Raw genomic sequence first — 18,856 nt, forward strand, 5'->3', positions numbered from 1 at the left:
ATGGGTTTACACCGTTTCCATTTGCGATTTCACTTCTCGTTCCCTTTAGATTGCACTGCAGAGCAAATTCATTTGAAAAAATGAACATAAACCAACTAATGTCGGACGAATTGCTCTCGAACGGCTGGCTAGGGAAACAATTTTGAAGGCGGCATAGGCCAGAAAAACTTTTACGGTGCAAAAACGTCTGTCAGGGAAGGAGTTCAAATCCGCAACCTCTCGGACAAAAGCCTGCAACATCAACCTCATAAGATAAACGGGCTATGCACGGTGATCTCTCACAAAAGCTTTTATTTTAGCGACAAACATAGTTCCTGAATGCGCGAAATTCGAATCACTCAAAAATCAAAAGTCAAGCGTGAAAGTCACTCAACCAGAGGAATAAAAACTTCTAGACAAAAAACGGTCAAGCAAAAAATTTATGTTACAAAGACACATGTTCGGGAGCAATTAATAAAATAAAACTTAAGAAACTGACAAAAATTTTTAAATATTTCAAAATTTGGGATTCATTCTCGATAAACACTCAAACTATAACACTAAAACTGCAATGAGCTGGTAATTAAAACGGCCAGCTAGAGGCATAAAGTGTATATTCAGTTCCCAATAGAGAAAAAAAGGGAACAATAGGACAAATATTGAGCCAAAAAATTTGAGTAAAAACATGCTGAACGTATTCCAGAAACAACCCCAAGATTTGTCTCCCAAAAAAGCGGCCAGTAGAATAAAGAAATTCATCATTTCCTAATAAAATAATGAGCAAAAAATATTAAAAAAATTTTCGTGCACATGGTATCAATCAATGATTGAAAAAAAATAGGCAAGTCGTAATAGGCTTAAACAACGTCTCTTTATTTGAAAAAAAATGAATATGAACCAACTAATGTCGGACGAATTGCTCTCGATCGGCTGGCTAGACAAACAATGTTGAAGGCGGCATAGGCCAGAGAAACTTTTATGGTGCAACAACTTTCGGTCAGGGACAATAGGCAAGTCATAATAAGCTAATAAACTTGTCTAAAAACCGGAAAAAAACTGCAAAAAACAAATTAAATACTTTCAATTTTCGACATTTTTTGTCATATTTGTCAACAAAAAAATGCTTCATATTGACAAAACTTGCTCAAGTCATAGGCGTCTTTTCAATACTCATTTGAGGCAGTAAAGTAAAAAAAATCGTAAAAAAAACGCAAAAATTAGCCCGAAAATCAGCAAAATACATTAAAAACCTCCGAAATAGCATAAAACTCATATAAATTTCCAGAAACCTTCAAATCACTAACGAAAACAGCCTAAAATTAAAACAAAATCATAACAAAACCTCTCAACCAAAAAAAAACGAAAAAAAACTGCTTTAAAATGCCGCACGTGAACAAAAAATTTCGCTCCCTTACAAAATTTTCTTTTTCTCATATCAATTTCTCGCTCTCTAGAAAACAGCGATATGAACAAAAAAACCATTCTCTTTTCCCTCAACTCTTCATTTTTTTCAGCAACAAAATCACTCCAAATTTTTTTACTTGTTACATTTCCTGCTTCAAAGTTCACTCCAATAAAATTGATTTAAAAAAAGGACTTCATAAATACTCCTCTTCGAGTCGTAAAAAAGACAGCTCCGCAATACAATTCAAATTCCTTGAATTGCAAAAAAAAGATAGCGCCTAAATAAAATCCGTTTGAATGGCTGACGGCGGCTATTAAACAAACCAACTAAATCATGATAGGCGGGGGCTCCATTGAATTATAGAATTCTAGCCTCCTTCCCGAAAAAATGATGTCACTCAATTGCGCAAAACCATTATATAACAAAACGTTCAAGAAAAAATTTTACACAATAAAGACGTCTATATTTACAATAGCTGCTTCAAAATTTGCTCGAGAGCTATTAAAAATAGCCGGAAGAGTCCTGAAATTCTATACAAAGAATTTTGGAACTCGGATACCTGACATTACCTATTATAATCAGAATTTAAACAGACCAACACCAGAAGAGTCATTGAAACTCATAAACGTTGACCCTAAACATCAGGGGCAATAAAACTAAAGAGACAAAAAAGACCAATAAAATCGAAAGATCAAACCGAACTTCAAATTTTGAAAAGAGTGAAGAATGAGAAAAATATCAAGGTAAAATTTCATGTATTCAGAGAGCTTTCTGACTTTCTGCAGCGCATTGAATTTAGCTAGAACGACAATTGGCAAAATGAAGGCGGCACTTTATCAGCTCTTTCTGATTATCTTAAAAACTAACCTTTGATTAACTTTAGTTAACTATGATTTAAGCTGCTCCAAAAATCAACGCATATTCATTAATGTAATCAAATTCATTAAATCAACAAGAATAGAATGCAGCTGTAAAACAAAAAGCTCAATACCCAGCATTAGCCTCAAAAAACAACAGAACGTAGGAAAAAAATTTAAAAATTGTCAAATATTAGAAAAATAACTACATTTCCAATAAAAAATAACCGATTGCTCTCCAACGACTAGTGGGAGCTCTAATCAATTGCAGCCTGCTTCAGTGGGGGCGATAGCCTGAATGGGACTAAGAAAATCACTAGGCGGCTTCAAATAACCTCATTAGAGGTCAATATATACCACTATTAAGATTTAAATTTAAGTTCTAGTATTAAATTGCCGCCAATTGGGTTCAGCTACCTGAAATTGTCAATGAGAGAGCTTTAGATCACGCAAAATGCAGAAAGTCAAGGGCGTAAAAGTCACTCGAAAAGTCAAAAAAAGGTCAAGAGAAAATTTTGCATGAAAAAAGACACACACGTTTACAATAATTGCTTCACTTCGGGAGCAATTAACAAGCCTTGTCTCTGAAGTGAAACTTCTAAACCAATCACGCTATTTTTGCTTAGAAGTTAACAACTTTTCATTCAGCTAATAAAATGAATAATTAAAAAAAACGTCCGCGAAAAATTGATCAAGAAATCATCGAACAATTGAAATTATACGCTCTTTTCATAATCTCATAAAAAAGCAAAACCTAAATTTGTCCGTAAAACGTATAACGGGTAATTCAAATTTAAGGAAGTGAGCATATGGCCATCATTAAAAACCTTTATGAACATTAAGAAACATAAACCGACTAATGTTGAAAGAACTGCTCTCGAGCGACAGGCGGGTAGAAAAACATTTGACCCCGCCGAGATTGGAACCACTGACCTCCCGATCCATAACCACATGGACTGATCACTCGTCCATGAGATCTTGTTTTTTGCTATGCTGTAACCGACTTTATATTAGCAACAGGCTTTACTTCGGATTGAGAGCAATAGAGATCACTCAAAAATAAAGAACGAAAGCGTGAAAAAGTAACTTGAGAAGTCAAAGAATGTTCTAGAAGAAAAGCGCAAATGTTCAAGCAAAAAAAATTGCATAAAAAAGACCAATACGTTTACAATAATTTCTATGAACTTCGTTTAAGAGCAATTGAAAAGAAAAACACAAATGAAAAGCAAACGAATCGCTGAACATGAACAAAGCAAAAGTGCTATTACAACCCAAATTCACTGGATCTTAAAAAGGATGTAGCTCTCTCTATGAAAGAAGTTTACCGAAAATAATGAAACATAGACCGACTAACGTCGGATGATCTTCTCTCTAACGACAAGCGGGGGCAATTTAATTTAGAAGGGTGTAGCTTAGAAAATTTTTTATGGGTGCAAATAACGACCCCACAGGGGTTCGAACCCCACGCCTCTAGGTTGACAATCTGACATCTTAATCACTCAGCTACAATGGCTCTGATTTGCGTTCACTCACAATCGCTTTAACAGACGGACTTGACTTCGGGACGAGAGCAAGTTGGATCACTCAAAAATGAAGCAAAAGTTGTGAAAAGTCACTCAAGAAGTCAAAGAATGTATTAGAACAAAAGCAAAAAACGCCCAAGCGACAAATTAAGCATAAAAAAGAACATGTTTACAATAATGGCTTCAAACTTCGTTCGATGGCAATTAAAAACAAACGACAAATTGAACTAAGTGGCACCATTTTTTCACAAAAAAACTTTACAAAAATATAATCAACCTACCACTGCTTTTTTCCTACTAATGCTCTTGCGTTAGTTCAGACGTTAAATTGCAGCTATTGGTTCCTGTTTCATCTGTGGAATTCAATCAAGGGATACAGTCGCAAGCGAAAATTTTCTTCTACTAAAATTAATTAACTCGTTTTGTTGCTATTTCGTGCAGCGAACTGAAATTCCCGATATCTCTAACCATCAGGAAATAGCATTAACAGACGAGGCGGAAGTAGATGCCATCAACAAGCGCTTGAATTATATTGTGTACATATGAAAACAGGTTTGGTGCTGTTGAAAATGTCGCATCGCAGAGCCAATAATTTGCTAGCTCCAGTAGTTCAATTTCAGTAGACAGGGTTAGGGTAGGGTTGCAACGCTCAATTTCTGTCTTCTTATTTTCTGTAGCGCAATCAAAAAGTGTGAGCTAATTATGAGATTTCAAAGCTGCCAGAAATATGCCATTATTTTAAGGGCGATGGGTTACTCCAGCTGATTATTTTACTGTCAAGCTCTGTTCAGCATGGGTTGTTTCAACGTGTTTCATCGGTCACTGATGCTTTCTCTTACATTGGTTGGCAAAATTTTTGTTTTTTAATTAATGTCAACTGGATCTGGTAAAAGGCTACGATAAATTCAATTTGTTCCATACGATATCGAAAACTAATATTCCAATTCTTAAAAAATACTGCCAGTATGATGAGCCATCGGCGTTGCCTCAGATAACCAGGGGACTCAAAAATTCATGTTCTGTTTTCTTGATATTAAAATGAAAAGCCCAGAATAACAATTGTGCTCATTTGATGGCACCCATCACGAGGGACTCTTTGATATAAAGGTCAACTAGAATAAGAGTTGCTACTCTATTTAGAACCCAGTTTTGCGTTGAAGTAAACTGCTTCAGTAAATTAATTTTTATATGCTTAAACAAGGAGTCTCGGTAATGTGCGTCTGCACATAATGTTCCGACACCGCTCAATCAAGTTTTTGACTTGATTGTCTACCAAATGAGGAAGAGACAGAAAACATTCAAAATATCATTTACTGTTCGAAAATAATTGGTGTATCCATTTAAAAAATTGCTTTAAGCTCTCTCCACTACACAAATTAAAAAATAACTCATTAGAGTGCCAAAGATACCTGCCATTAAGTAGAGTAAGAGACAAGACAAACAACAAAATTGAATAAAAACAACGAGCATCACTTATCAGAATGTCATACTACAAAACGAGCAAATAAAGGCAAAAATCGAAGAGTCACTTCAAATTTAAGAGGAAACGGTTCCAAAGCCTATAAGATAAAAATCTATTCAATAAAACATTAAATTAAACCAATTGCGCCTTATTTCAGCACCCTTAATTTGATTAGCGACTTGTCAATAATGTCATGATGGGACAAGACAGCAAAATAGAACCTCAAAATTGGAAAATGTCAAAAAAATATATAATTTATGAAAACTCGTAGTATCAACGTTAAAAAAAAACAGCAAAGAAGACTACGTTACAACTCACTTGAAAAAGAAAGCGACTTCTCTCTATGCAGAGACTACGCGGAAAAGATTGAAATTTTCAAATCTCAAATGGCCATTATTTTTTGAAAAAAAAATGTTTTAAAAGCGTAAGGCATAACAACCTTAAGCTTCCAGTTCAAATATGGTAAAATATTTAACTTTTTACTGCTTAGGGAACCAATTGTGCATGTCACTGGCGAGACTAAGCCAACACACTACACACTAACACTGAATAGAGGAAGAACTCAAAATTTCACGAACAATTTTATGCAGATGGTGTTGCTGCCAAAAAAAACACTCTTTGCGCTGAAAATATATTGTACGTTTATTGGCCTTCCCATGTACGTATTGGCCTTCCCATGTACGTACATTCGATCTGTCAATAATTGAGGTTTGCTTTGAAATCATTCTGGTCTGTATCTAACAAAGGAAAACAAAAAGCAAAAGTATTTCAAAAAAATATACAGGGCCCCATTACAATTCGATTCGTTTTTGAACTATAAAACTCTACAACTAGACCAAAACTGGTCCTGCTCTTGCTAATTCTCCAGTACAGTAAAATTGTTCCAAATGTTACCGAAACAGCAAATTTGACCACAAAGGCATTATCAAAAACAAAGGATGAATTTTTGATACTTGAGTTATATTACCAAAAAAAACATTGTGTCAATGCTATAAGACAGTTTTCTTAAAAGCTCCTTCGATACCAAATAAGACATTTGATTAACTAGACTAGTTCAAAAGACTGAAAAAAACATTAAATGCTGGAAAAACTCAAGAATCAACAACAAATTTATAAAAACAATAAGCCATAGATACCATGAGCTTTACTAATAAAACACAATATTTTTTCATCGGACTTTACTGGAACATAAAAGAACCTCTTTCTAATTGCACCTTGAAACGAAAAAAAACTTTGAGATGAAAATGAAAAAATATTTCAAAATTGACAGACCCAAAATACAATTAGAATCTTTTATCACTGAGAAAAAACAATAATGAGATTTCTATCGCTGCGCGGCTGTTAAAAAACTCACTTGTTCTACAAAATTGCGTTATAAATTTTTTGGCAAAACAAAATCTGAGTATATCAAAAAATAAACTATACATTTTTGGCAAAAAGACCGCAAAACCGTTATTTCCAGAAAACTTTCTAAGCAACCGGAGGCAAAATTAACACATATCTGAATAAAATATTATGTCCGCAGTTTTGATGTCTGCACCACATATAGGCATAGTTGATGCCATTTTTAATAAAAAACGCTGAGTTTTCAAAAACTTAGCTGAAAATTTTGCCAAAACAGTTGGTTCAAACTATTCATCAACTCTCTTCTATCTTTACATGTAAATTCAACGAGACTATTTTTTAACAATTTTATCATATTTTAGCAGAAATTGATTAACATTTAAGCGAAAATTCAAAAAAAAATCTTTTTAATTTTGAAATTCTACGCTTGACAAGCTTCCTAATGATACCACTCACAATCATGTACGATGAATATATCGACCGGCGAAAATTGACTAAAAAAGTTGCGTTTATAGTTCCTCCCCCACAAAAGTGGGTCGGAACAATTATATTTTGCTTAAAACTGCATTAATTCAATATCTTGTAGTTGTTTGGGACTATCTTGTCATTTTCGAGACACTTGTGTATTGATTATTAATGCTGGTAAAATTTTACAATTTAGGAACATTGTCTGGGTCTGGAAGTCAAAGAGAAACTTCTAAAATGAGACAACACCTTCTAAATTGCCTTAAGCAATATTGTTCTAAACACTACCACAAAAGGAAAATTACAGATAATTCCAATCACACAATCTCGCAATAACTTGTCCAAATTCTATATTCGAATTTCTAAGAAAATAGAAAGCTCAATACTTCGTACCATTTCTTCTCTGGCAGAAGTTAATTTCAGGAGCAGGGCAGCTTTAAAATCAAATTTCAGCATAGAATCAAATTTCCAATAACTCTGGCCTCCAACAGACCAAAGTGTAAAAAGTTTTTCAAGACGAAGAGAAGTTTACTTTACTGTTGTTGTCAAGTACAAACAACTGAAACCAGCTCTGTGTGGATGTGTGATGTACCTCTACTTCAATTACCTCCTCTTTCATTGTCCGCTGGAATTCATTCCCTCATTTTCTCTTAATTAAAACCATCTCCCCTTCCCTTTCCATCACATCACCATACATACTATTGCGCAATTTTTACTCCCTCTCTTCTTACAAGAACTTTTTCCGTTGATGACGTCAAAGTCTAATATGAGGATGGCGGAATATCAAAAAGACCGCTTCATACAATAATTCCAATTATGTCACGTAGGGAAGCTAGTCAGCCTCAAAGAGAAAGAGAGGGTAAGAGCGAGAGAGGCTAAAGATATTCATCCATACGACGGTAGTTAGGCACAGCAGTGGTATTAGTGGGGACAGGGCAATTAATCGAAAGACTGTAAAATCGAAAGTATGGCATTGTGACAGTAAAATGAAAATGAAATTTCGTTAATAGGTTGCACTAATTGTTCAGTCGTGTAATTTTTGGTTATGACAGCTTCATCAAGTCCCACACTCTGCTGACATATGGCCACATCAGCTACTCGCATGTTTAAAAATTATGACGCGCGTAAATGGGGCTTGCATTTCAGTTAATCAGAATAGAGCTTCGTCATTATCTTATCGAATTTTACTACTTTCGATGAACTGTCCTTTCGATTTACTGTCCAGTCCCAGTATTAGTTGGATATTAGGTCGAAGACGTCTGCGGCGGCGGGTGGTATTGGTGATACCTTGTGTCATCATTGAGAAAAAGGATATGATGGCGTCGTATATTTTCTCCTACCTTTAGTGTTATGTCAGATCTACTTTTATTACATCCCAAGGGGCTTCCCGCTCTCTCGATGTATACAACCACACGTACAAACATACAAATAAATATTGAAAAGACTACATCTAATCGAATTCGATGACTTGCCTACGTCACAAACAGCCAAGATAACTTCAATATCTCTATAACAGTCAGTCGCTCTGTGAAATGAGTTCCCTGCTAGACATCAATCGATGAAAATGTCTGGCATGCTTACGCTTACGAGGACATGTCTTCAATTCAAAATCTTACCCGCATCGTGAAATGAGCACATCAATTAAGAAATATTGCCAACTCAAAACTGACTTTGTTTACCTGCTATGTTATAGTCTAGATCTTGACGAAAAATCATTCTCAGCGGAAAATCTCCAAACAAGAGAAGTTGTACGAAAAAACAGAAAACTTACCTGCCAAAAAATAGCAAGCGCTGACAGTTAACAAATCTTGAGAACGCTCATACCTGTAACAAACGTACTTATCACTTTGAGTAGAAGATTGCATTAAGTTTAAACTTCTGATTTGCCGGAGTTAAAATCTGCAAATCAAGTCGATTATCCTCTTAGTCTCTAGATGTTCGAAAGAAAAAAGTTTTGGCCAAATTAAAACGGCAGGGACAGCATAAAATTTAATTTCAGTTATATACCGTGTGAGGTCTTTACTCCCAAGGATTTAAGCAATCCAACTCGACAAAAATTTTTCCAATAAGGTTTCCAAGTATTTCAAACATAGCCGGCAGATTGCCGGAAAATATCCGCTTGTGGCCTTCCATGGAATTGAAACAACTGAAGAAATAAGATAGAGAGATTGCCAACCAGTCCTTTAAGAGACCACTAGAATTTTTGAGTTAGATTCGGAGTGTCATTTTTATAAGTGAAATACAATCCTGAAATACAATCCAAAGAATGGAATGAAAAACTGGGAACTAATGTACCTGACCAGCAGATCACTTGAAGAGTACCAGCAAAAAAGCCAAAATCTCGATAAAAGATGAGAAACTAAAAAAATCAAACAAACTAAACAAAAACATTATTGTTAAAACTCTTGAAACTTTTAGCCTCAAGGGCAACTATGATACGATTCAATTTACTCAATAACTCACGCACAAGCCTTGAAAGAGATTTATTATCCACTATAGGTAGGTAAACTGACAGAAATATGTAGGTACAAATATGACAAATGCTTCAAAAAAACTGAAAAGTGCAAAAGTTAACGAAGTTTTTTAACTCTCAAAAAATGTTTAAAACATTTTTTGTCTCTGGAGTTCTGTCATGCAACGCATCAGCAAGACTTGAAAAAGTTTTGCAGGCCAGTGAAGATCGTTAAGATGAGAAAATAACAACAAATTTGAAAAAAATTGAAACAAATTTTAACAAAATCTAGCCAAAATTCGTGACATTATTAGCTTCAGAACCATTTCAATGTCTCCAGAGACTATCTAGTATCCCAGTTTCAAGCCTCAAATAGTTTCATCGGCTAATAAAGCTTGATGAATTAGGAACAACAATAATTTTCAGAACAAACAAAATTTTAAATTTTATCTAAAAATTGCTAAAATTTGGGTTAGTAAAATATTTATAACCAATCAATTGCCTCTAGCAACCATGCAGTAACTTATTATCAGGACACGCAGGAGGTTTCTGGTCCCCTGGTGCCAGAAAAATTTCGAACACTTTCAAAAAACTTTGCCAAAATTGCAAACTTTCTAAAAACAACAAAACAACTTTAATTTGCGATAAAAAACAAAAACTAATTTATTACCACTAGAAACTATGCAGTAACATACTGGCAAACCCTATAGGAGGTTCCTTGGCTATTATTGTCAATTCCTGGAGGAGGTTTCTGGGCCCAAGCTGCCGGAAAAACTCGCTGGTTTAAAATTCGTGATATTAAAGCTGAAAACTCTTTCATTGCCACTAGAAACTATGCAGTAACCTATTATCAAACACTAGAGGAGGTTACTTGGGCACTGAGGCTGGAGAAACCGAAAAAAAAAGGAAAATCAAAAACATGGACAAAATTTCAATTTTATCAAAAAAAATTGCTGCTAAAAAAATATGTGATATTAAAATGTTGAAAACCATTCAATGGCCAATAAAAATTTTTCAGTAGCCCATTATCAGATAAAAATAGGAGGTTTCCAGGCAAATGGGGCCCGAAAAACTTGAATTAAACAAATGCTAAAAAAGATGAAAAAATTTGCTAGTCTTATAAAAAAAAATTGCTAAAAATTGTGATATTAAAATGTTGAAAACCATTCCAATACCGTTAGAAACTATTCAGTAACCCATTATCACACCCTAGAGGAGGTTTTTTGACACTTAGGGCTGAAAAAATTCAATGGTCGAAAAAGTAATTATGTCTTGCAAAAGACTTCCATCAACTCTTACAAACCTCAATTTTAGACTGGTTCAACAAAAAATTCGAACAAAAACACGAAAAATTCAGTTTTGAAATCTTAAAGTAATGAAAAAATGTCTAAAAACATCTTACAAAAAAAGACAGAGCACCAATACAATCCAGTTCTTGGATTGTAAAAACCACGATGTCCCCAATAATAGCCGCTAACGCTTCGCGGCTATTAAAAAATCAGATAAAGTTCTCATTATAGAACATTTCAGGACACTCCTGCGTAATCAATTCAAAGCAGCGCATGAAAACGGGTCTTTAAGTGGGTTGCAAATAAATGTCAGGAGCTAGCTATTCAGCGTATACAATCCATTTATTTGGCTCCAGACTGCAAACGTGGTCAACAGACCCAAAAATTGTGTCAAGCTGGCTTTTAGACAGTCTTCCAAAACAGCTTGATTGTGCACTAATTTGAAGATAACCGTTAGCCAAATAGAATGTACTGATCTAAATAGCCGAATAACTTCTAATTCGAATCAAGTTATAGCTATCATTTTCTTTAAATCTGTTCTGATTTATAGGTTACAGTGGCAATTAGGCGGAAAACAGCCACAATAAGTTGATTCCCGGTTAAGCACGGTCGACAATCTTGTCACATGGCTCAAATTTAGGAGATTCGAATACAGGTTAAGTGAGTGCAAATAGTGCACGTTGAATTCAAAGTCATGAAAATTGGAACAAAATTGTTGACAATGCGTGTAGTGGGAGGCCTTACAGATATATATCAGATACTTTGAATAAACAAAACAAGCCAAACTTCCCTTTCCTTCAAGAATATTTTCTATTTTTAACCCGTGATTGTGCCAAGGGCCATTAAATTGTCTGCGTCGCGGTTATTTCGAACAATCTTTGCTTAAACTGGACTAATTAAACTGACTAGAAACCTGAGAAAACTTCCATTTGAAAAGCAGTTTATAATTTTAAAGAGAGTAAAAGTGCAGACACGCTTTATCTTCACCATTCTAGAGTAGTTCCACACAAAACATCACACACATGAAACAGCTGTACCTGCTGCCATAGTGTTGAATCGTAACCACTGTTGAGACCACTTCTTAAAAACTTTCCCTGAAATTTCATTCAACGTTTAGTTACGAAACGCTGGGAATATTCCCTCAGCAATTCTAAATCTCCAAAACTTATACCAATAAGCTTTGGAAACTGAGAATACTAATGTTGAAGTTCAATCACACAAAAACTCGCTTATAGGTTTAAAAATGTAGCAAAAAATTTCACACACATTATTTAAAAGAAATTATACACACACATTATTTTTCAAGGAACTCCATAACTTTTGAAGATGGAGAAATGTGAAAGAGAACTACAGCTGGCAGATTGTAGGACAAATGTCGCAAAATAGATGGTTTATGACCAAATATCAGTAGTAGTCAACTATTAACTTTTGGATTTCATATTCACCTAAATGTAAAATTCATCAAGTAACTTTCGCCAATAGAGAGAGAGAGAACGGAAACCTTAACGGGAGTTTATCTGATATTAATTGTCCTAAAATTGTACAATTTTCTCCTTTTTATCCCTAATTAATTTCCCAATATCATTTATCCCACCTCATTTCACTCCGATTTTAATTACTTAGATAATTGGACAGTTAGCCTTCAAAATAAACTATATATAGGTTTTGGGTAAACGATTTAATAATGAACACTCGAAATTAGAGATTCGTGAGGTTTGATAAAAAAAGGGTTTTGGGGGTCAAAAAAATGTGGGGTAAAAACGATATGTCAAAATATTTCATAATCAGGGTGAAAAGAAGTAGAACCCAATTGTTCATTCATAGTATTCTATCTTTTGAGCTAAGGTCTAATGTTTGATAGAAAAAAAAACTGTCAAGAAAACTATGCGCACACTTAATTAGCTTTCGCAATAAAGTAAACTTAGGATTTTTTTACCTTAGTTAAAACTTGTACAATAATTAGCTTTCGCAATAAAGTAAACTTAGGATTTTTTTACCTTAGTTAAAACTTGTACAATAAATCCTTCAAGATATAGAGTTCTGCTGAACATAAGAGCCATAACAGGAAGCCCTAAATTGACGTTTAATATCATTTAATTAACTTCGACCGACGACTCAGGGCTTTTTCGTAGGTACATTTACTGAATTAAGATACTCGCGGTTGTCACTGTGGTTCAAAATAGATAATTTAAAAGGGAAGCTGTTCGCGCGCGTGTGAAAAGAATATTTGGCCAGAATATGAAGCGTTGACGAACAGAATGTGTCGAAACACAGAAATGGTTACACATAGCCGAATAGCGTCAGACGAGTTGCCCTCGAACGACAGGCGAGGGTTTGGCTTTGGTTTCAGTTAACTTAAGCGAAGAGGCTAGCACAAACTCGCGGGGGGGGGGGTTGCTATCAAAGTGAGGGGGATTAAAAATGGAGAGAAGCAACAGCCCTTTGAACCACGAATATCTATTTTTTCAAGCATTCCTTAGAAGCTTCGCTGAACCGTACACTTTGAGCTCAGTAAAGAGAGCTGCAAGCTGCTGAGACTTAATACCCTCGAGCTTTGCCTGTTTATCAACTAAACTTAAATTATTCAAGCGAGAACAAGAATGTTCGACATATTCTAGCTGAAAAATTACGGTCAAGCAAATATTTTTCATATCGAAAAAAGACACAGGTGTGCAATAATTGCTTCAAAAGAGCCACTAAAAATACCTCTTCGAGATATTAAGACTAGTTGGTGTATTAATGCAGCAAGCCAGGAGAGCCAGTTAACATATACGCTAGTTCAATTCCTATGAGGAAATATGTTTATGGCAACTGATAAAAAATTTAAATTAATTGTATGACAAAAGTTTGAAGATTGGAAGCTGAAAGCGTGAGTGCAAATGTAAAAAAAAAAACAAAATACCTCAGATGCATTCAAAATTAAGCCCACTGTAACGCTATGTGCAAATGATGAACTTCTAACCAAAACATGATCGCATCGATGCAAAGCGCTCCATTTTAAGAGAATTTTCTGTAGCTATCCGGAGAAAAACGTAAATATCTAAGGTCGAGCAAATTGCTCTCAAACGACAGGCGAGCATTCAGCTTCGTTATTAGTCAGCCAGGTCTTGCGTCAATCTTTTAAGATTAAGAACTGCCCTTCACACCATGAAAATGTCCCTCAGACAGTTTTGGTGAATAGCTAGTAAGTCGTAAGGCCCATATAAACCCTAACGCCCTCTAGGCTCGAATAAGAAACCCACAAAAGAAATATAATTGCTTCAAACTTCGTTGGAGGGCAATTAAAGAAATTAAATATACCCGCATTAGTGCAAACACTTAGAAACGCAAAAACAATGATGGTGAGAAAATGAAAACCGTCGTTGTTCCTAGAAAAGGCGTAATCAAATCAAAATTCACGATTAGAAAAATTAAATCTCGGAACAATGAGAAAAATGAAAATTTGCTCTTAAATTCAACAAATGATAGATAAAGCAAGATGAATTTTATCACAACTCAAATGTCCAAAAAATCATAAGGAAGAAACAATGATGTTAAGTGAAAGGACGAAGCGTTTAGTAATGCTAAAAACCCAAGTTGGACTGGCTAATGCTAAAACCCAAGTTGGACTGGTTAATGCCAAAAAACCCAAATTTGAGATATTAAAAACAGTTGATATAATGGTACGCAAAAAAGAACTGCAAGTCCAAATATGCCGGTTTGGTTCCAATGCAGGTCCATGTTACCAATGTTCAGCGTGATTTGCTCCCCATACATTAGATTTCCACCTCATCAAATTTTCTACTCAAACTAGTTTTGAATCAGCGCTGTAACTTGAATGATCAATCGGTTCTCGCAACTTTGCCTGGATCCTTCAGAGTAACACGTATTCTCAATCCGTAGTTTTTAAATTGTAAATAATTTAAATTTCTCAACGAAATACAAATTGCATTTTTGGCCGTTTTTCACAGCTGCGGCTTTTCAGAATGCGTTTATTTTTAAACTCACCTAGAGCTCCAATATAAAAACATTACCAGTTCTCAAAAATGTTCTATCGCTTCGCGAAAATTTCATGCTTACTGTGAATGCACTGTATTACTATAGTTGGTTTAGCGTTCAATTTAAAAACTGACTAGTCTAAAGAAATGTGTTAAGAACAAATAAATGATATAATCGAGAAAACATGAGTATATAGAGAATCTGACAGTAGAAGACATTTTAGCCCTTAAATCTGGTAACAAGAAATCAATCTTAGCGGAAAAATTTTTGCTCAGAAATTGAAGCAGGATTTTTAAATTAACCGATTGAAAACATTTAAGTCTGCACATTATCGTTCGAAAATTTTATGGTCTAACATATAAAAAGGAAAATGATATCTTATATCCAGAATGCTTAATCAATTTACATTCTTTGTTTAAATATGATTTCAAATAAATGATACAAATTTAAACACTAGCTTTGTTGCCGAATTGTGAGCTCTGAATTCCAAATTCTCGAAGCATCCCAAATTTTTAAAGATCACGCCGGCATGGCTCTTACTTAAATTTAAGTCTTAAATCTCGTTTCTGAGTAATTTTCAATCAGTCTGCGCTATAGGACACGAAAAGTACTATAGAGCAAAGTTCGATGGAAACAAGCCAGGTACTATTTTTGCTCAATATTTTCACTGAATATAAATTCCAAGCACAATTAACACACGCAAAGTGAATACTTCTTTTGTCACTGCGCATTTCATTACAAATAATAAAAAGGTCAAAATAGAAACCCACATTTCATTTACACTCCATACTTGCCGTGAAATTGTAGGTCAACGTGACTAATCCATCAGAGCGGAATCTGGGATTGTATAAAATTATTTACCAAAAATAACGTTTATACATGCTTTAAGGATATTTGCCTACAATCATGATTTCAGCCATTTAAGTTGCTCTTAAAGCAAGTCTTTTCGAGAAGCGTCGTAAAAATAATTAAGCCGCTGTTATGTTTTGATTAACTTTATTCACTCAAGCAGGCACTTGTCAATAGCGCAATACGCAATCAGGCGTTTCCCAATCCCTCTTTGATAGCTGGTTAAATTTTCCACACTCTTTCCATAATTGAGAAAGATCAAAGGCATAAAATCCTGTACTCGTTCTAGCACCACACGCAAATCAAGCCACGATCCCACTTAGGACTCCACTACTGCTTACTATCACTACATGTACGTTACATTACTTGGAGACAGTTTTTGATTTTGCGGCAACTATAGTTTCTTTCCTTTAAACAAAACAATAATGTCAGAGTGGTACATGAAGTGCTACAATTGACAAAGCCGCCGTCTTTTACCACAAAAATGATAAACTACCCCAGACAAAAACTTGCATCGAAGTATGCTCTCAATAAAGTTCAACTAAGGACATTGCAAAACCATTCCTTCTACCATGTTGTCGAAAATCTCATTTGTTGGGCGGAGAAGGATTTTCCCTATGATGAGTTTTAATGTTTTTTAAATATATGAAGTGTTGAAGAATTAGTTGGTTACACCCAGAGCTTATGATCACACTAAAGCAAACGAGGTCTTTAAGGTACATAACACCAAATAATTAAGACTTAAAATGAGAATCCGTTCATTCCAAAAAAACTATCTCATGTAAAATTTATCAGGTGCGTACAAATGCAACCAAAAAGAGTGCAAAAATTTTTGAAATCAAAATCAATGAAAATCCATAATCGACAAACATTAGATGAACTACACTTAAAAACCAGGCGGGGATAATTCTTTTGCAGCCTGCTTTAGCAAGGACAGGGTAATAATTTCACTAAGAGGAATCAAATAACGTTATGATGCTTATTATTAACACCAGCGATATAATTGAAAGAATGCCAACTTTTTCGCATTTTGATTTGACTGGGAGCAATCGGAGTGATCTTTTTGAAGATGTGGATAAAGAAATTGTCATTCAAACATTTAAATAGACACCTACACCATTAAAATGCTTCATACTTCATTCGACATCAATTAGTGGGTCACGCTCAGATTCAAAGAAATGGGGATATCAAGAGACCAAAAGAAAAAAGATACAAATTACTTTTTTTTAAAAAAAATGTCTTTGAGAACTTCCAACATCCACAAACACAAATGTGCGAACCCCATATATTATATAACCTAGTGAAAGCTAACCAACGATGAATCAATAGTGGTCGAAAAATAAATGAATGCTTCCGACAGTGAAGAAAAAGTAAGGCCAGAAGAAAAAAATCTCGTGACATATTAAAACACTTCACATTTAACAACATAGCAGGCAGATTTCAAGAAAAATGCTGCAAAAGCTTCTTAGAACCACAGCCTCCAAAATATGAAAAAACCGACGGCAAGAAGCTTCATTTTTTTCCAAATAACGGCTGAGATGTCATATTTTGAATTAAAACTTGTTGACTTATGCGTTGGGGGGGGGGGGGGTGGCAAGGGGGGGTGTGGCAAGTGGGGGGGGGGTCAACAGTTGAGGGGTCCTCAACCTTTAAGAACCGCCCTTCACACCATATGTAGGAGCCTCCAAAACTGTTTGAACTGAGAGCTGAAAGACTCTAAGAGCACTTAATGCCCGCTGCGCGCTACCTTTTTATCCCGTTTTTGAGGACGAAAAGTCAAATGCGTCAGATGAAAAATTGGTCAAGCAAAAAATCGCATAAAAGAAAGACCGACAGGACTAATATACTTGCTACAAACTTCATTTGAGAGCAATTAAAAAACTCAAACGCCATTTTACACGATAAATTATGCGCAATTAGGCTTGAATTGATAACTCTCTGGCCTTATCGGTTTACTAATTGGCTGCAGACAAAAAATCATCCCAGCATGAACATAATTTCTACAAAAATCAATTCTACACCAATAAATAACACAAATAAAAAACGTATTCAATTAAACAAAAGGATTCTTGTTACTACCACACATTTGTGATTAAATAAGCTGCTGTTTTTCTTGATCTACTCAACTCTAATAATCAATTCTATATGACCCCCTGATAAAAAGGCACTCAGTAAAACATAACTGACTATTGCCAGAAACAACCGTCATATTTTGATGGGGGTGAAGTAGTGAGGCCGGAGGAGCTCAAACTCAAAGAACCGCCCTTAGGGTCAAACTCTAAGAAGCACCATTATGCCTCTTTAACATTTTCCCCGAATCGCATACTTATCGACTAGTGAGCCGCAATGCTCTCAGAGAAGTTAATTCCCTCCGGGCTCTTACATGTTTATCCCATTTTTGAAGTAGAACAGTCAAATAGTCAGAAGAAAAATTGGTCAAGCGAAAAATCGCATAAAAGAAAGACCGACAGGACAAATATAATTGCTACAAACTTCGTTTAAGAGCAATTAAAAAATTCAAACGCCATTTTACACGATAAATTATGCGCAGTTAGGCTTGAATTGATAACTCTCTGGCCTTATCGGTTTATTAATTGGTTGCAGACAAAAAATCATCCCAGCATGAAGAACATAATTTCTACAAAAATCAATTCTACACCAATAAATAACACAAATAGCAAACGTATTCAATTGAACAAAAGGATTCTTGTTACTACCACACATTTGTAATTAAATAGGCTGCAGTTTTTCTTGATCTACTCAACTCTAATAATCAATTCTATATGACCGGCTGATAAAAAGGCACTCAGTAAAACATAACTGACTATTGCCAGAAACAACCGTCATATTTTGATGGGGGTGAAGTAGTGAGACCGGGGAGCTCAAACTCAAAGAACCGCCCTTAGGGTCAAACTATAAGAAGCACCATTATGCCTCTTTAACATTTTCCCCGAATCGCATAATTATCGACTAGTGAGCCGCAATGCTCTCAGAGAAGTTAATTCCCTCCGGGCTCTTACATGTTTATCCCGTTTTTGAAGTAGAAAAGTCAAATAGTCAGACAAAAAAACGACCAGAAGAAAAATTGATACAAATCGCATGAAAAAGACCAGCAAGACTAATACAATTTATACAAACTTCGTTTGAGAGCATTTAATCATATTTTAAATAAACCAAGAAGTATATCACCCCAGATATACTGACTTATTCTAATCAAACCTATTTACCACTACAAAAAAACTGCACTATCAGC

General features: G+C 35.0%; 1 protein-coding gene across 1 annotated transcript in view; it reads right to left on the minus strand.

Annotated features, from left to right (window-relative positions):
* The window catches only part of LOC142339480 (peripheral plasma membrane protein CASK-like), a 107,274-nt gene that overhangs the window by 56,453 nt on the left and 31,965 nt on the right, over window positions 1-18,856 (minus strand). The gene's annotated exons all lie outside the window — the stretch shown is intronic.

This window comes from Convolutriloba macropyga, chromosome 5, assembly GCF_964194025.1.
Source record: "Convolutriloba macropyga chromosome 5, txConMacr16.3, whole genome shotgun sequence".
Lineage (NCBI taxonomy): Eukaryota > Metazoa > Xenacoelomorpha > Acoela > Convolutidae > Convolutriloba > Convolutriloba macropyga.